The sequence below is a fragment of the Aotus nancymaae genome, unplaced genomic scaffold (assembly GCF_030222135.1).
Source record: "Aotus nancymaae isolate 86718 unplaced genomic scaffold, 86718_ANA_hifiasm-v0.15.2.pri h1tg000010l, whole genome shotgun sequence".
Taxonomy (NCBI): Eukaryota; Metazoa; Chordata; class Mammalia; order Primates; family Aotidae; genus Aotus; species Aotus nancymaae.
This window is the reverse complement of record NW_026988421.1, coordinates 3,016,663-3,032,350: the sequence shown is the minus strand read 5'-3', so window position 1 is coordinate 3,032,350 and position 15,688 is coordinate 3,016,663. Positions and strand designations below refer to the sequence as shown.

Below are 15,688 nucleotides of genomic sequence, written 5' to 3'. Positions count from 1 at the left end.
ACTCCAGGCCGAGCGACACAGTGAGGCCTTGCCTTATAAATAAATAAATAAATAGGAGAAAGCAGGGAAGAGTTTCAGATAAGTAGAACAGAAGCGAATAAAAGACCCTTTAATACAAAAGCATGTGAGTTGCTATAGGATCAATTCAGAGGGGAAAGTGAAGCAGAAACACGAGTTCTAAGCAATAAAGGAGTCGTGCGGAGACCTGCTTCGGAAGGCTTTCCACCAGCCTGGGCGGCTCTCAGCGGGGCGGCCCTGCAGGTTAGGGCGGTCTCTTTAGCTCTGGCTCCTGTGCCGTTAGTGCGTTTCCTTCCTGGCCTTGACCTGAGGCTGCTTCTAGCATCACAGCTCCCAGCGAACCGTCCCAGGGGCCGCCCTCAGCTTGAAGAAGCAGGTTTGAAGTTCATAACCCCCGCCCCGACCCCCACCCCCACCCCTGGGGCGGAAGATACAGGCGCAGGGCGGGGACACCTCGGGCTCGGCCACCTGGGCTGCTGGCGCCCCCGGAAGTGCCCGTCCCGTCCCCTAAACGCGGTTAATCTGGGCGGGGTCCCATCCACACACCCCCAGAGCGGTGTGCTGCAGGTGCCCCCGAGCCCAGGCGAAGACCCGGATCCCGGCGGTTCACCTGGCTCCCTACCCAACAGTGGCTGCAGAGAGGGGCGCTGCGCCAGTCAAGAAAGCACCAGGCTCCCGGAACTTCACTTTCCCTGGCCCTGCCCCATCTTTTCATCACTGTCCCCAAGCGCCCCCCTCTCCAATCAGTGGAGATAAGGAACCCTAATGTAGCGGGGAACGAGGAGGGGGTGGGAAGGCCAGAAATTGCCCCCGTGTAGGGAAGCGGAGGACTAAAGTCCTTGTGAGTGGGGCCATGGCACTCTCTCCAGCTCAAAATTTGGCCAAGGTTGGGGAGGGAGGCGGGGAGCGCGCATCACCGAGCCCCTGGAGTGTGCGGTTGTTGTCAGCTCCAGCCCTGAAGCCCGGGCACGCATAATAGTCAGCGGCATCTGCCTGGCTTCAACCCTGGTGCCAAAGCTGAGCTCACTACCTGGAGTCCAAGCTCCTGGCCACCCCACGTCCTTGGCTCCCTGAGCAGGGTCCAAGTGACCCACACCCCAGGTCAGAAGCTGGACTTCTCCCATCCTTCCTTTCACTAGTATGGGGTCGTGGGGTTGGGGGTGACTAGGGATCTGAGAGTTATTCCTCCCTGACACCCCAGTCTCTGTGCCCGCTCAGTCCCCTGAGCCTATGTACCTGGCCTGTCTGGGAGGCGGCCTCCATCAGGGCAACTTTTCTTGATCATGGTATCTCCCCTGCCAGGTAAGTATTCTGAAGCACAGAGGGACCCACACCCCTTTCCCACATCAAATTCTGCTAGCGTCTCCCTTCCCTAAGTCTCAGTCATGACAATGATGTATGTGATCTAACACCCTGCTCACCTCTGGAACTCAACTTAGGCACCTCTGTAGAGCCATCACCATAGACACAGTGAGCTCCTGCCAATTAACTCCTAGGCTTACCCCCTTCTAACTGCCTTTAGAATAGAATTCAAACTCCTGCCTGACCCTCTGAGGCCTTGTGTGCCCTTGGACCTCCTGCCTCCTGGCCACTCTTGATCTCTCCCTGGGCTCAGGTGGCCTAGGTGTCTTCTTTCCTGGAGGATCCAAAGCACTTTTCTTTCTTTCTTCTTTTCTTTTTTTCTTTCTTTCTTTCTTTTTCTTTCTTTCTCTTTCTTTTTCCTTCCTTCCTTTCCTTCTTTCTTTCTTTCCTTCTTTCTTTTCTTGCTCTGTCACCCAGTCTGGAGTGCAGTGGTGTGATCTTAGCTCACTGCAACCTCCACCTCCCAGGTTCAAGTGATTCTCCTGCCTCAGCCTCCCGAGTAGCTGGGGTCACAGGCATGCACCACCTGCCTGGCTAATGTTTTGTATTTTTAGTAGAGACGGGATTTCACCATGTTGGCCAGGCTGGTCTCAAACTCCTGACCTCACATGATCTGCCAGTCTTGACCTCCCAAAGTGCTGAGATTACAGGTGTGAGCCACCGCACCTGGCCCAAAGCTCTTGGCCTGTTGAATCTGCTCTTCCCTAACCCTGGAGGAGGGAGACAAGGAGAGACTGCAGATGGAACCACTTCTGCAATGGGCAGTTTAAGGAGCCATCAGCAAGAGAAATCACCCTGAATGTGCCCTGACCGGGAGGCCTGCTTAAGCCACAGGGCCTTCTGCCCACGCATGAACTGACCCCTGGAAAAAAGGGAACCAGGACACTGATCTCAACTCTCCAACTTTAGAGAAAAAATTGAAACACAACATCTCATCGAAACACAAAATTTGGAAAAACTTTTTTAATTTAATAAGATACTACTACATGTTTTCATTATATTTGGAAAATATTCTACAAATATAAAAGGAAGAGAAGGTCACTCAGATGCAAAACAATAGAATCATATTTTTAATGATTATTTTGAATAATCAACATAATATACAAATATATATAAACACCATTTAATTCTGGTTTTTACTTAGCTTTATAACATAAATATTTACTCATTCATTTTGAGTGAACATCACTTTGATAACCTTTCTTATTTTCCTATGTTCAAAGAATGAGTTTTTTCCCTAATATTTTATTATTAGGAATAATGCTGTGGTGAACATCGTGAGAGAAGTCTTGTTTTGATGTTACAGAGTGTGTTCTTAGTGTAGGTCTCCCAAAACCCAGTTGCTGAATTAAGCAACATTTGCTGCTTCATGTCATCAAACTGCTTGCCTTCCAAAAGGGCTGTGACCTAGGCTGGGCATGATGACTCATGCCTTAATCCCAGCACTTTGGGAAGCTGAGGCAGGCAGATCACCTGAAGTCAGGATTCAAGAGAAGCCTGGCAAAAATGGTGAAACCTCGTCTCTACTAAAACTACAAAAATTAGCCGGATGTGGCGGCACACTCCTGTAATCCCAGCTACTCAGGAGGCTGAGGCAGGAGAATCACTTGAACCTGGGAGGTGGAGGTTGCAGTGAGCCATGATTGTGCCACTGCACTCCAGCCTGGGCAACAGAATGAGACTCCATCTCAAAAAAAAAAAAGAAAGAAAGAAGAGAAAAGGCTGTGACCTTTTCTCCACTCAGTTCAATGCCTGAGAATGACTACTTACTATCAGTCCTTTGGATTATCATGGGAAAAGCCACTGCTAATTTGATAAGACAAACAGGGAATATTTTTAAATTATTTTAAAATTTTAAAATAATGATTTTAAAATTAATAGAAAGGTCGAACACTTTTTATCTTCTTAAACTTTCCCCTTTTTGTTTTTGGTCAATGAAATTTGGGGCTATTTGACTAATTCTCCATTAATGTCTTAGAGTTTTCCTTATTAACTTATTTAATGAGTGTATATATGCTTATTCTGCAGAGTAACTCAAATTTTGAAAATCAGACATCAGGCTGAAAACTGTTTGACCAACTTTACTGGATTACTTGGGAAAATGTGGGTAAGGATGTTGCTGTAGCTCATAAAGCAAATTCCATTTCTTACTGACATACACAGTGGGAGTAGAAGCGGGAGGACTGAGGCTTAAAAGCCACCTTCAATGATGATCCAGAAGCCAAGAGTAAGTCTTTCAGAAAAGAATCACTAGAGTACAAAATGGAAAAGAAAAAGTCAAATAAGGTTAGAAAGAATGTCGGGGTGCACATCGATTCCTGTGGAGGAAGGGCTTCGATTCGCCTGGGGAGACTGGCAAATCCACAGTAAATGGCTACACCAGCAGAGACATTCAAAAGATCATTAGTGAAGTCATTGAAATAAAGTTATAGTTACAAGCAATTAATAACCAATTACAAAAGATTATTCTTTCCAATGCTAAATGTTTGAGTAACTAAGCACCTGAAACTCCCAAGACTGTGGGCTTCATGATTCTTGGACTCTCTGGGGCAGAGGGCACCTGCATCCAGCACCTTGTAATTCTCCCTCCTTAGGGTGAGGAGTGTCTCATTATTAAAGTGCCTCTGGAAAGGAGATATCACAAGCCATTTTTTTAGCATCTGCTTCTTAAAAAATAAAAAGGAAGATATGTGATTTTGAATTTAGAGATTTATACTACTTGAGAACAGAATGTCAATTACAATGACCAATATTCTAATGATTGGTTCAAACAAATTTCTATGTTATACTATAAAAATCAGTTTCGCTTCAACAAGATCTTAGAGATGACCAATGATAAATGGAGCCCAGGTACCAAGATAACATTCTGCATAAGGGAGACAGGAGAGTGGGGTGGTGGGGGTTGGGGGGATAGAAAATTAGAAAATTAGAGAAAGGAAAGCCAAGGAAAGACAGTGCTTTCTGCATCATACAGGCATTTGGAGCCTAAAATATGAAAACTACTTTCTTTTATTGAGAACTTCCTATTAGAGGGATGTTACTCACTTGGAAACTCAATCTTACAGAAGTTACCAAGCTACATGGTTAATATTTAGCCCTGGATCTTAAATACAAAATTAACTTTTTCCAAAATTCATTTTTGCCAAGATGGAGATCAAGATTCCAGTGTCCTTTCAAGTTCACTGAATGGAATTTTCAGGTATGTCTCTGTTCTGTGTTAAGGAGGTCAAAACAGATGGTATTGTCTCAGATGGCTCCAAGGACCATCCCTGCAAAATATGTAAAATATTTCATTTCTCCAAAATGTCCTGGAAATAATGGCAGAAATGCAACTGAGCCCACTGCAGGGGATTATGAAGAAAATCCTAGGATAATATTAGTGACCTCTAATGAACAAAAAAGTTTCCTTCCTATAAACAATGTCTTCAGAATAGCAAAGATAAAACCAGAAAGAAAGAAAGAAAAAACAGTCTCCTTTAGGAAGCTTCACGGGTCAATAAAGGAAGAGTTTGATGTAAATTTTGTTAAATGTTCTAAAGAATAGCACAAAATTGGGGTCACAAACTCATTATCCAACAGTTAAAGAAAGGGCTGATGTTACAGAGAGAGATTCAACTGTCAGTCTCACTTAAACTAAGACCATTAAATCAAGGACATTCAATAAATGCTGGATGTGACTTTAGGTCAGTGTAATCACCACCATCCTAGCAGGTATTACACAGGTCTGTTCTGCGTTTTCAGATTCTGCCAAATCAATCCTTGAAAAACAGTCAATTCACACACATGTGTGAGAGCCGTGGCCGCAACACTGGCCTCTACAGGACTCTAACTTCATGCTAAGAAGTACCTTGGCATTGGCAACAACAATTTAACTATTTAGCTTTTTAAAATTTTTAAATTTTATTTATTTATTTATTTAGATGGAGTTTTGCTCTTGTTGCCCAGGCTGGAGTGCAATGGCATGATCTCGGCTCACTGCAACCTCTGCCTCCCAGGTTCAAGGAATTCTCCTGCCTCAGCCTCCAGAGTAGCTGGGATTACAGGCCTGCACCACTATTCCTGGCTAATTTGCATTTTTAGTAGAGACAGGGTTTCTTCATGTTGGTCAGGCTGGTCTTGAACTCCCTACCTCAGATGATTCGCCCACCTCGGCCTCCCAAAGTGCCACCGTGCCTGACCTTCAGCTTTCTTTTAAACTAGAAGAAAGTTACTGTTCTCCAGAAGAACAGTAACTGAACTTAATCGCCTACCTCAGATGATTCGCCCATCTCGGCCTCCCAAAGTGCTGGGATTACAGGCATAAGCCACCGTGCCTGACCTTCAGCTAAACTAGAAGAAAGTTACTGTTCCCCAGAAGAACAGTAACTGAATTTAATCAGGTATTGTAGATTTATTCAAATGACAGAAAATATATGAGCAGGTAAATTCGATGTGACTTTAGTACCACTTTTATTCCTTTAGTTTAGATATTTTTGATTGAGTGAGGGTTAAAGGATACAAGCACTTCCTACTGAATAGGAGCTTTCACAGTGTTATCTGCATTATGGAAACATAAAACTTTAGTTCACTCTACTATTAAACAAATTCATTTGAAATCCAGACATGATCACTCTTCTGCTGTGTTAAGTTTTGTTAAATTAAAGAGCGACTGAAGAGACCTACCTATAATCTTGGTTTGAGGCATAACATAAGCAGTCAGAAATTTGTAACCATAAACTTCTAGTGCTTCCTGAATAAAGTCTTCAAAATATGAATTTACTCTTTGAGATGGAGTTCCCAAGACAGATATAAAAAAGTAGCTACAAACATAAACTATATGGCTTGGAATAATGCTTCTTTCATTAGTATAACTGGCAATTGGCAATGTGATACTGTAATGTGTTTTGATGTCCCTGCAACATGGGGCAAAAACATTTCAAAATATTCTATGCTCATAAAGAAATAAAAGAGCAAATTACTTACCTTCTTTGGATTTTAGAAACATGACTTGCAACTCTGAATTCCTTAGTGCTTGGATTTAGTCTGCATTGTTTGACCTGAATCTCTACCTCTCAAACATATGAAAGATACATTTGGAGTTGCTTCTGTGTCTGATACATTTTGAATTACTTTGATTCATTTTGAGTTACTTCTTCATCTGTTACATTTTAAGTTACTTCTTTCTCCTTTTTTTTTGCTTGATTCTTGCTCTGTGGCCCAGGCTGGAATGCAATGGTGCAATCTCAGCTCACTGCAACCTCTGCCTCCCAAGTTCAAGCAATTCTTATGCCTCAGCCTCCTGAATAGCTAGGACTACAGGTGTGTGCCACCACACCTGGCTAATTTTTTTTTTCTTTTTAATTTTTAGTAGAGATGGGGTTTCACCATGATGGCCAGGCTGGTCTTGAACTCCTGACATCAAGCAATCTGCTCTCCTTGGCCTCCCAAAGTGTTGGGATTACAGGCGTGAGCCACCACGCCCAGTCTTCATTCTGGTTTTTAATCTGGTCTCTTGTGGGAAGGTTGCACACACTTATCTCCCCAACTTTCTTACCTATTATGTAAGTCAGGGACAATGTATGATTTCTTCCAGACTTAAATATTCTACTTTCATTAATCTTGGACCTAGAAGTAGGTTTGTAGCTCCATTTTGGGGGTTTTCTTTTTTTCCTGGTCTTCTTTCCATTTTCATCTCCTTTAAATTTTTTTCTGCAAATATAATCAAACTAGGGGTGCATTGTTCTTTATTGCTTATGTTTCTCATTCTTGGACATGAGGGCATTCCCTAAGGAAATCAGAAGACAGCTACAAAATTTCAATAATGATTGAAGCAAATCTCAAAATACAGCTAAAAGTAAACTCAAAAAGGAATACATTTAAAAATATTAGGCTAATTTTTAAAGGTGTCGGTAATCTAAGACAGCCACTGTGATGCCTTGCCAATTTATGAATAAGAAAAATCTGATTATAACAGTTTACATTATAACAAAATGCCTGATTACACAGGCATCAGATGAATTTCTTACCACTTAGTCATCTCAGCTAAAACAAAACAAAACCCTTCATCACCGGACTTTTGCCCTACTCTTCTCCACACACTAGTAACCTCCCTAACAACTCACACAACTATGTTCACTGCAGAATACACACTCCCTGTATATATTGCTCTAATTGTTTTACTATTTCTTCCCAATGATCCTGGTGATAGTGTCTGGAGCACCATAAGACTGAGCTGCCCACCTTTTCACTAAATAATATTTCACACATTTGAAGTTGAACACAGCTCATTCACTTCATGAAAAATTCTTGTTAAAATTATTATTAGCAGTTATTTATTTATTTATTTATTTAGACGGAGTCTCGCTCTGTTGCCCAGGCTGGATCCTGTAGTGGTGGTGTGATCTTGGCTCACTGCAACCTCCGCCTCCTGGGTTCAAGTGATTCTCCTGCCTCAGCCTCCCAAGTAGCTGGGACTACAGGCATGCGCCACCACACCAGGCTAATTTTTGTATTTTTGAGAGAGATGAGGTTTCATCCTGTTGGCCAAGCTGGTCTCGAAATCCTGACCTTAGGTGATCGGCCCGCCTTGGCCTCCCAAAGTGCTGGGATTACAGGCATGAGCTACCATGCCCGGCCTTATTAGCAGTTTTGACTAGCTCTTCCTCTTCCCACACTTAGTGCATTCCCTCTATAATGCCAGAAGGATTCTTTACTGTTATCTGCAGTTACTGCCTGTGTTGAATGCAGACATCTTTGAGAGAAGGTCTAAGAATAAATTCAGGTGGCACATACATTTTACAAACATGGAGATCATGTAATGATCGTGTAATAACTGCCACCGCCTTATTTGCTGTGGTCCAGTGTCCTTTAGTTTTCACGTCCCTTACGTTTTTTAAAGGTTCAATGTTTATTCCAATGAACTGTGTATTTCTTCTTCCTCGTAATATGTGGACTTTTTCCAACGTGCAGGTGCGGCATTTTGCTTTCATTTCAATGTTTAATCGCTCCCTGGAGTCCACGAAGTATTCCAGTGTCTTTATTTTATTGGTCCTCAGGACTCTTCCAAATATTTTATTTATTAATTTTATCTTATTTTTTTCTTTTTATCTACCATTATCTTGATCTTGATCTTCCAAATACTTTTAAAGGTTTTCCTCTCTCAAAATCACTTGTCTAATCCTCAGCATCATCTTGTATTTGTATGATATTTTGAAGCCAGCCAGGTGTTCTCAAGGTTGAGCCCTTTCCTCAGGTGCTGGTGGGTAACTCTGGCTGCCAGTTACGTTTTATCTCAAGTCAGGAGCATCTGTTGTAAATGCTATACTACCAGCAGTGAAGAAACAGTATCATCTATTAGTTCCTATCCCAAAACATCGTAGTGCCAGGAAGAAAGGCAACCAATCCAAACTCCCTAACGTTCTTTCAGAGGTTTCTTGAATTAGTTTCTGCATTTTTTCAAGCAAAATTTCTGAATCTCAGTGGCAGGATATTTGTTCGTCATTTGTGGTTTCTTCTTCACTGGAGTGTTGAGCATTTCACTTAGCCCTGTTAAAAGAAGATATTTGAAAAGGAATTAATGTATTGCCTATAAATGCAAATAATCATCCCAGTTCCCACATGTAAAAACCAAATTATTGGGAATGAACACCAGATCACTGCCTACACTTTCTGCTGGGCTGGGCCTGAAATAAGGTGATTCCATGAATAGTGTACTCATTTTTTTAGAGTGCAGTGAGAAGATACACAATATATCTTCTCATCTTTCCCTTTACTGTTGGAAAAGAAATCAGATGAGGCTGGGCGCGGTGGCTCACGCCTGTAATCCCAGCACTTTGGGAGGCCGAGGCGGGTGGATCACGAGGTCAAGAGATCGAGACCATCCTGGTCAACATGGTGAAACCCCGTCTCTACTAAAAATACAAAAATTAGCTGGGCATGGTGGCGCGTGCCTGTAATCCCAGCTACTCAGGAGGCTGAGACGGGAGAATCGCCTGAACCCAGGAGGCGGAGGTTGTGGTGAGCCGAGATCACGCCATTGCACTCCAGCCTGGGTAACAAGAGCGAAACTCCATCTCAAAAAAAAAAAAAAAAAAAAAAAAAAAAAAAAAAAAAAGAAATCAGATGAAAGCAGTTGACCTCCGTCATCCGCCAAACAATCCCCAAGTGGAGCTCTGGCAAGAGGACAGGATTTGACCATCGGTGCCTTCGCCTCCTGCCTCCCCTCCAGGTTCTAGAATCCTTGTGCCCTTGGGCTCCCTTCTAAACATCTTGGGTCTGAAAGTTCTGGATTTTATATGAAAAGAAAATGATCCTGCATTTAATAAAATCACAGAGGGCTGTTTATATTTAGTGTTGTCAAGTAAGCATGTATTAGAAAAACAGCTAGTGTCACCATGCTTCTATGTTAACACCAAAAAATAGTATTGACATAATGTCAGGAAAAAAAAAAAGAACACCAAATGAAGAACTTTAAGTGGAAGATTTAAGTTTCTGAAACACTGATATTAATCCATGTTCTTATATTTTCATTGTGACAGGGGTGAGTGAAACACTTTCTACAGCTGGAGTTCATCTACAAGATGTTTCTGGGAATTCCTATTTGTGAAGGTCCCACCCAATCCTACCAATATCCATCTAACTTTTTTTTTTTTTTTGAGACAGAGTCTCACTCTGTCCCCCAGTCTGGAGTACAGTGGTGTGATCTTGGCTCACTGCAACCTCCACCCGCTGGGTTCAAGTGATTCTCCTGCCTCAGCCTCCCAAGCAACTGGGATTATAGGCATGTGCCACCATGCCCAACTAATTTTTGTATTTTTAGTAGAGATGAGGTTTCACCACGTTGGCCAGGCTGGTCTTGAACTCCTGACCTCATGATTCACTCGCCTTAGCCTCCTAAAGTGCTGGGATTACAGGTGTGAGCCACTGTACCCAGCCAACATCTTACTTTTAATATTTCTTCTACCACAGCCTTTCAGGCCTTTTTAAAATACCCCAGATAGTCTTCAGCAGATATTGGTGTGTTTGTATCAAAAGTTACTTATATTAAGGGGTGAGCATTGTTTAAATCCCTAGGAAAGTGTCTTCCAAAAAGAAATGCTTGAAATAATTCAGTGCTCCATGTGCTGAGTATTTAAATGTCAATTTATTTTATCTGACAAATGCTTTAATATTATTATAGTAGTAATAATCATAGTAATATATAAATTTACACATATATGAATGCCTCAGTGGATGTGTATAACAGATCATATGTACTCAAAATATTTTGTTGGGTGAGACATTCTGTGAAAAACTTTGCCACCTCCTTTTACATTCTTTTTTTTCTTTTCTTTTCTTTTAGATAAATGTGTTTATCTGTATGTGGCTATTTGTCGAGTAGCTTCCATGGGCAACACTGAGGAACACAGCAACTCTTCCATTTTAACATTAGCCGTGAAATCAAACAAGATTCCTTCTCAGCAGTTTAATCTCAAAGCCTCCCGAAGCATCCCAGTGGAAACGACTGCTCCATTTATATACCCAGGAAGATTAAACCCTGGGTGCCTGCATGGTTCTAATCCAGTACAACCATAGCCATGTCAACTCCCACTTTTACTGAGATGGAGATCTAAGTGGCAGCATTTCCTTAACTATTAATGGTTTAAGAAAAGCATTTTACAGTGTGTTGTTTCCGGAAACAGCTACGCCCCCTGGAAGGAAAGTACATCTTAACCACACAAAATAGTAGTCAAAACCAATTACTTCAACACTGTGACACTCTATTATTATAAAGCCAGTAAGAGAGGCAAGGATAATAGCACCTGCTTTCCTCACATGAAGGCAGCAGCCAGGTTTCTATACATCTTCTGCTCTCCAAGGCAAAGATGTGCATTTGACATTTCCATACCCACTGTATGCAGCAGATAGCATCCCGAGAAACTGTCAGAGTCCTTTTCTTGTAACCAAAACCAGCTTTCTGTTCCTGGAATATTAAAACCCCAAGAAGTTGCCTGGTTTGTTTATACCACTATCCCTCTCACAGCAGACAGAGATACAGCACACAGCAACACAGTCACAAATACTAAGATAAAAGGGTTATGATTTGTAGACAAAGACTATGTTTTTAAATGAACGATATTCATTGTAAAAATTATTTTGTTAAAAAAAGTACTTGTGAATATAAATAATAAATAAATAAAATTAGCATAAATTTGAATCTAAAGGACATATGTAGATTGAAGACTGCAACCAATAGTTGTAGAATATACATTCTTTTCAAACACGTAAGACAAATTAGTAAAAATCGCAGCCATATCTGATCACAAAGCAAATTTCAACAACTAGAAGCTATTGAAATGTCCATCCAGAATGGTAAAATTATGTATAATTATGTATATTATGCCTTTTTCTTTCTTTTTTTTTTTTCAGACACAAGGTCTTGTTCTGTCATCAAGGCTGGAGTGCATTGGTACCATCATAGTTCACTGCAACCTCAAACTCCTGGGCTCAAGTGATCCTCCCACCTCAGCCTCTGAATAGCTGGGACCACAAATACAAACCATCATGACTGGTTAGTTTTTAAATTTTCTGTAGAGATGGAATCTCACTATGTTGCCCAGGCTGGTCTTGAGCCTTGGACCTCGAGTGATCCTCCCATCCTTGGCCTCCCAAAGTGTTGGGATTACAGGCACGAGCCACTGCACCTAGGAGGTATATTATTTCAATCAAATAGTTATGTAAACAAATGACAACTACAGTGAATATTTTACAATTCTCATAAAGACTAGAGATGTCAGACATAATTACATACTTTATTATTTAATTTTTATGAAGTTTAGTAAGGTCAGACAAAATATAGTGTTCAGAGATGCACGTTTAAAAATAAAACTCAGGCTGGGTGTGGTGGCTCATGCCTGTAATCTCAGCAGTTTGGGAGGCTGAGGCAGGAGGATCACTTGAGATCAGGAATTTGAGACCAGCCTGGTCAACATAGTGAAACCTCATCTCCACTAAAGATATAAAAATTAGCCAGCTGTGGTGGAGGGCGCCTGTTGTCCCAGCTACTCGGGAGGCTAATGTTCTATGCAGGAAAAACACACCAGGTGAGAAGAAAAGACACACACACAGACACACACAAAATGCCTTTAAGGGTAAACAAGCTTTATCCCTTGTAAATGGCAATGCAGATATAAGCAAATGATATAATAAGAAAATCAATATAATAAGCAGATTGATATAATAAGCATTTTGCAATGGGAAGAGAAGGGAAAAGATATTTACACTCTCCAGGCTATGGAGGATTCACTCCCAGACTGGGAAGCAGCAGCCTGGGCTGCAGTGTCAGCCACTCATCCTCGCACAGTCGAGAGGTCTCATGAAGCTTCTGCGTGGTCTGGGACAGTAGCTCTTTTTGTAACGAGTTGTTTGACCTGAGGTCCAGTCCCGAGGGTCCTTCATGACTGGGCTCAAGGAACACAAAAAGGTCAGCTTGTTTTTGCTGACTGTCTATTGTTTTTCAATAACGAATGTATAGATATAGATTGAAATAGAGATTTCTCTGAAACAGTGCTGGATGAATGCCTCAAAGGGCTCACACAACCTGTTCAGGGACTTGGTAACCATTGTTGGTGTCCACTCCAGTTGAGTTCAAATTTAGTATTAAACTTTTCCTCCACAAGGCTGAGACAGGAGAATCACTTGAACCCAGGAGGAGGTTGCAGTGAGCCGAGATTGTGCCACTGCCCTCCAGCCTGGGTGACACAGAGAGAGACTCGGTCTCAACATAATAATAATGATAATAATAAAATAAATAAAACTCAAAGTATTTTTATAATGTTATAAAAGCCTCAGTGTTAGGCTCTGGTGAGAGGAGATAGGCTGGAGGAAGCCTCTGGAAGAAATGTTCTGTTTTGTGACTTGGTTTAGTCACATGAGTGTTTGCTTCCTGATCAATTGAAACCGTAAGACTCATGCAGAGTTTGACATTCAGCCTTCTCCACAAAATAAGTTCTTTCAGGACCGGATCACCTCTTTGGCCCAGTTATTTGTACTCAAATCCTTGAATTTGATCGTGTTCAAGTCCAATTTCTCATTTTTTGAAGGGATTCCAATTATACCACAGTAAGACATTTGAGAATCAACAAATGCAGAGATAAGCTTTATCTGAATTACCCCGCATCCCCACCCCATTATCAGACTATTAACTTTACCGATAAGGCCCTATCTTCAGCTACTGGTTAGCCACTTTCTTTGTGCCCTTCTGAGAATGGATATTAACAAACAAAATGAATACACTTTGTCTTTTCTCTTGTTAATCTGGTTTTTGTCATTTAATTTTCAAGTCGGGGTCTCACTCTGCCACCCAGACTGCGTGCAGTGGTGAGATTTCAGCTCACTGCAACCTTCACCACCTGGGCCCAAGTGATCCTCTCACCTCAGCCTCCTGAGTAGCTGGGACTACAGGTGCATGCCACCATGCTTGGCTAGTTTTTGGATTTTCTTTTCTTCAGAGACGAGGATTCACCATGTTATCCAGACTGCTCTCCAACTCCCGGCTCAAGCAATCCACTCATCTCCACCTCCAAAGTGCTAGGATTACAGGTGTGAGCCACAGCGTCAGTCTAGTTTTCTGTCATTTTACTTTGCAAGGCCCCAAACACTGATTTAAGAGACTAGAGGAAAAATAATTTCTTTCTGACAAATTCTAGGTCTATATGCTATTCCATTTAGAAAATGTATTGAGAATTACAGTCTGAAACATGTTAACTTCATCAGCATTGAAGAGGGATTGCTGCTGAACTGTTTCAACAGCTTAGGATAAATCACAATATGACATTAATTGTTTGCAAAACCAGCTTTTGCCTACCTGAAAGATCAATCAACAGTAGTTATTATATTTCCATGTTTTAGCTGTACGGGCTCATTAACATCAAACTCAATTAACTATGTTGGATTTGTGGAGGGGAAATGAAATAACATGGCCTACAGGTAGAAAGAAGAGAACTTGTAACTAACCAATAGGTAGAAAGTGAAATGAAAGCTTTAAAAATGGGCTTTCATAGCCCCGCTCTTTCGTCTCTGCTTTGCAATGTTGACCCGACACTACAGGATGTTGGATGCGGATGTCACATTCCGCACCCCTCAATTCAAAAGAATGGAGATTTTGTCTGGTTATTGCACCTTTTAAACCAATTACGAGAAAATTACATGAATTTTTCAAACTAAAAAAAAAATTTGACTTTTTTTTTTTTTTTGAGATGAAGTTCCACTTCCGTCATCCAGGCTGGAGTGCAATGATGCTATCTTCTCTCACTGCAACCTCTGCCTCCCAGGTTCAAGTGATTCTACTGCCTCAGCCTCCTGAGTAGCTAAGATTACAGGCACCCACCACCATTCCAGCTAATTTTTTGTGTTTGTATTTTTAGAGACAGGGTTTTGCCATGTTGGCCAGGCTGGTCTTGAACTCCTGATCTCAGGTGATCTGCCCGCCTTAAAGTGCTGAGATTATAGGTGTGAGCCACTGTGCCTGCCCTAAAAATAATAATAATAATTGACTAGTATGTTTGAACAATAAGTGTAACGGTATAAACGAATAACTTACTGGGCAATGTAAATGATTCTTCATTTTGCCAATGACTTTTGTAAATATTTTATCAACAACTATTTTAAACATTAAAAACTGTGAGTACTTAAATTAAAAATCAGAATAAAAATACAAAAATGCAAAATTGAATTGCCTTTTATGAAAACAGCCATGCTAAATGACAAATAAAGAGTACTTCAGGTCCGTGTGGAGAAAGAGAAATCATTATTAACACTTTCTGCTTTTGTCCTCAAAACAACCGTGAGTTTAAAGTTTAAATTGTGTCTACGAGTGTTGTTTTTTATGCTAGCACATTACTGCGCCTTAGTATCTTCATTTACAAAAAACAGGATCAATTAGCACCTCAAAGTATTGTTCAAATAAATGAGTTATTCCTGTCCTTCCTGTCCCAGCACGTGGTAAATGCCCTTGCAAGGGAGCTTGAAATTGTTGTTTAAACCCACACTGATGGCCTTTAAAGTCTCCTAACTTTCAAGTTACTATTCTGTTAGGTACAAGAAAGTGTTGCCTAGATTAATCTCCTCATTCCACAAAAGATAAGAGTAGTAGTTCCACCAGAAGAGAAAATTCCTAAGAGCACACTAAACTCACTGAAAGAGTTTATGGTAAGGTTCCTTGGGTCTTCAGTGTTCCTGTGAGTTTTAAAAGTTTGAGGAAACTGGTGGGGCACAGTGGCTCATACCTGTAATCCCAGCACTTTGGGAGGCCGAGGTGGGAGGATCACCTGAGGTCAGCAGTTTGAGATCA

At 41.4% G+C, this 15,688-nt stretch overlaps 2 long non-coding RNA genes across 2 annotated transcripts; one reads left to right on the top strand and one right to left on the bottom strand.

Moving 5' to 3' along the window:
- The first annotated feature begins 3,249 nt into the window (after positions 1-3,249).
- LOC135273977 (uncharacterized) lies at positions 3,250-11,390 on the top strand. Its single transcript, XR_010341718.1, has 3 exons — positions 3,250-3,487; positions 4,528-4,579; positions 10,700-11,390. It is a non-coding gene; the product is annotated as an uncharacterized LOC135273977 (long non-coding RNA).
- LOC105725218 (uncharacterized) lies at positions 7,866-14,125 on the bottom strand. The gene is made up of 4 exons (XR_001109228.3): positions 13,772-14,125; positions 12,619-12,797; positions 11,160-11,320; positions 7,866-8,904 (listed from the first exon to the last, which is right to left on the bottom strand). It is a non-coding gene; the product is annotated as an uncharacterized LOC105725218 (long non-coding RNA).
- Positions 14,126-15,688: the final 1,563 nt, after the last annotated feature.